The sequence below is a fragment of the Apodemus sylvaticus genome, chromosome 1 (genome assembly GCF_947179515.1).
Source record: "Apodemus sylvaticus chromosome 1, mApoSyl1.1, whole genome shotgun sequence".
NCBI lineage: Eukaryota > Metazoa > Chordata > Mammalia > Rodentia > Muridae > Apodemus > Apodemus sylvaticus.
In genome coordinates, this window is record NC_067472.1 from 197,979,628 (window position 1) to 197,983,587 (window position 3,960).

General features: G+C 42.2%; 1 pseudogene; it reads left to right on the top strand.

Annotated features, from left to right (window-relative positions):
• The first annotated feature begins 1,015 nt into the window (after positions 1-1,015).
• LOC127670066 (homeobox protein DLX-4-like) lies at positions 1,016-3,284 on the top strand (annotated as a pseudogene).
• The last annotated feature ends 676 nt before the right edge of the window (positions 3,285-3,960 follow it).

The following is a 3,960-nucleotide window of genomic DNA, read 5'->3' on the forward strand; positions in this document are numbered from 1 at the left end:
GCCAAGTTTACTGGCTTCTGTTTCTCATGGTCTTACTCTTGCCTCTGGCCATATGGTTATAGGGAGTCTTTCCTGGTTGGGGTGTTTCTGTTTGGGCGTTGCCTTTTTTTTTTTTGTCCCTAGGTTGACTCAGGTCTCATGGTAGGCCAATTGCCTTGTATGTGGCAAACTTCCTATGGGATCTTCTGACTGTGGAACCTTCATAGGGGCATGTATACTGGTGAATTTTTGCCCTGGTGACAGTGTGTCTTCAGGGAGGCCTTCTTGAAGACCTTTGAATTGTGGGTTCTGTAGAGGGGCAGAGAAGCTGGAGATATGTTGCCCTGGCTGTGACACATCTACTGGGATGCCTTCATACTGTTGAGTTTTGAGAGGATTAGTCAAGCTGTTGCCCTATGATTAGCTTTTCACCAGGGAAGCATAAGTACTGTGGTTTTGTTTCCCTGCATGCAGAAGAACTCCAGAGAGGCTTTCTGACTGTTGATTCAATTTCTCTGCATGCTGCAGTGCCCCTGGGAGGTCTTCAGTCTTTGGTGTCAGTTGTCTAGTTGCCCTGTTTGCAGAATTCCTGGGTTGTGATTTGACTCTGGTGTCAGTTGCCCTACTTGCCACAGAAATCCTGTGAATCCTTCAGGTTTTTATTTTCATGGGCAGAGGCAGACTAGCTAGTAGTCTGTCCCAACAATATTTGACAGCCAGAAGGGTAGGATATGGAAAATTTAAACATTGGAAATGAACATTCAATTGCCAGCTTACCTGGACTGGCAACCTCTTGTTAATACTGGAGCTAAGTGCATATTTATTTCAATACTGAGAATACTTGTAAGATTTGGAAACAGAGGCAGTTGTTCAGAAAGAATGAAGCTCCTGTCTGATTCCTGCTCTGTAACAGTCCAAACCAAATGCTGGGTAGGCAGGATGGGTAAATCGTTGCTCTCTGTGCATTTTCTCATGTGTTTTCTTTGACCAGATTCTCCAATAAGGGAACGTATCCCAATAGGTTCGGAACACACATATGGCCGAAGATCCCTCCTAGTGTCCAAAATTCCAAATGCCTTCAAGTGCACCCATAGAAACCAGACCACAAAGGCTTCAAGAGACTGCAAGGAACTTACCCTTTCAAATGCATCACAGTCCCATATTGACCCCAACAAGTCCAATGCAATCCAGTCTTTCAGTCCCTGAAAGGGACCTACTTCAGCAAGAGTTCCAAGGACCGTCAAGAAAATCAGGTATCCAAATGCAACTAGATCCTGTACTGGGCCCAGGTTTACCAACTTTAAAAAAAACCCTCAGGGCATCCAAGTTATCAGATATATAAGTGAAATCTTGTTTCCATGTTCTCATAGGATCTGTGGTACTGTCAGAGAAATATGGTGACCATCAATCTGGCCCTGTGACTTCAAGAAAGTGCAGAAGGAACGCATTGTGTACTCCAAAAAACAAAAGCACCTGCTGCAAGAACATTTTGAGAAGTGTCAGTACCCAAACCAAGATCAATGTGTGGAGCTGGCAGAGTTAGTTGGTGTGACAGCGCTGGACATCAAGGTCTGCCTCTCTCTTTTCCCTCAATCCAACAGCAAAAATCTACACTTACCCATCAGGAACTTTAATTTTGTTCTAAAATGCTTAGGGCAGTGATGACAGTTTTAGGTGGTGGATATTTTTGAATCAAATGCTGGGACCCAAATTTTTATCAACCTGGTAGCAATATAGAATAGCATTGGTTCCATGCAGGGTCTCAGAAACCTAATCATCAGAGCTCCTGCTAAAATACAGGACACACTGGCTCAATCTCCCCAGTCTTATGTTGTCTGGTCATACACAATCTACCTTATTATAATATCTTAGTCATGCTGAGTTTCCTGCTTCTTTGTTTCTGACATGTGAATCATTGCTATACAAACACCTTTTATCCAAAATCTTCACCTTGTGGTCCTGTTAGGGGACAACAGGCATTCTTCTGATGTCCTCTTTCTTTTCCAGATCTGGTTTAAGAACAGCCGAGCTCAGTACAAGCGGATGACTCTCCAGAATATTACAGAAGCTCTGCCAGAGACCAATGGAAGTTCTAAAGCTGTTTTTGAATCAACTCACTTTCCTGGTTCCATACCTCTTGTTGCTGCTGAGGATGGAGAGCCCATGTGTTCAGGCACATTTGGTGAGGATTCCATTACCAAACTCAACTGCATCCAGGAATCTTCTCTGCATCATTATCAGGCCAGTGATGCAGACAGGTGTAGTCAGCAAGAAGATCTGCTTGTTGGACATGCTCCCATTACAGCTTGGGATTCTGGTCAATCAGGAGCAGTTGAAGCCCACACTGATCTAGCAGTGACTGAATCTACAGATGTCCTACATGCTGCCACCCATTGCCCAGAGGAGGTTCAAGGTTCAGGTCCATCTGCAGAGGAACTCTGGCAAAGAATCCTTGCTGACTTTGACAAATCCAAGGACTGACTTACTCTGGATTACACCCCAAATCCAAGTTACATCTCTCAGCTCCTTGACCATTCCAGACATTTATAGTCATGAAGAAGTGTGTTATGTACACCCTTCATGTCAGTATTTGTGGGAATTAACCAGGCCTATCTGTAGACGTTGTGTACCACTGTTGTTTATATAGAGGGGTTGTTTCAAAGCAACTGTTAAGTATTCATTCTTCATTGTTAGATTATGTTCTCATTAAATAAAAGGAGAAATCGTTCCTGAAAATTATTTTATTAATTATATTATCCATTTACATTCTAGTCACTATGGCATATGTCCCACTGACCTATAGTTCTTCACCCAACACATTAGATAAAATTTTCCCCTAATATTTTTTAACTTTTTTTTACATTTATTATGATAGATAGTATCACATACTATAATAGAATAGGAGATTAACTCATTAAGAAAGAAAAAAATCAGGATAAAGTATCCTTGCCGTTTTTGTTTACAAGAAGGAGTCAGAAAATGGAACAAATTAAGATGACTAGGGAAACTTTCTACAACCTTGCCAACCTAGCTAAAGTTACATAATGTTAGGATTGAAATGATAATTTAGATATTACCTAATTATTCTCTATGTAAAGAAGAGACTCAAAAAGCTATTGAGTATAACATTTCCTTTTTAAATCCAAATGTATTTCAAGAATAGATGAGCCAGAGAAATTCAGAAGAAGGGTCAACAACTGCTTGGGAAGACTGGAAGTGGACCTCACTATAGGCCTCCCTACCCCAAAGGTGGTAAAGTTCCTGTTTCTGCTACCAGTAGTGATTCTGTGCACCAGAGACATTAGGATATCAGCTCTCCTCCTCAGTTTAGGCCATCGAGGAAATACCCACATCAGGAATCCAACTCCTCCCTCATTGGTCAGTCCTTGGAACAAGTGTGTTTCAGCAAAAGCCGCATATCGAGGAGCATCAGAGTCAGACATGTAGAGAACTTCCCAGGAAAACAGAGCACCTATCTAGTGATAGGTCTGGCCATTCCAATGTTCCTTGCTGACTTGATGTGTCAGCCAATCCAGATTCTCTCTATGAGAGACCCTCGAGTTTAAACTTTCCTCCTTGACACAGACCTTCAAATATTACCCAAAACTCAGAATCTACCTTTCCCTCTGTCAGATCCCATCAGTTATGAACCCTCTTCCTGAACCTAGCCCCTTTAGTAATTCCCTAGAACAGATGGCCATCTTCTTCAAAACTGATGAAGCCTGTGAGATCTACCTAACGAATACAAGGTCTAGGAAGCAAAGGAAGCAGAAGAAAAAGAGTATGGCATAAATGAAGATACAAGGCCAGGATTCCTGTGGTTGACTCCCACTCCAAGTTGCCATGTCTTTCTGCTAACCTCTGCCTTTGAGGATATCTTGTCCCAGGGACAGTTTGTTCTCAGTTCTCACTTTCCATGAATCCAAAGCACATGTCTCCAGACTCAGAACACATATATTCCACATGGGAAGAACATCACAT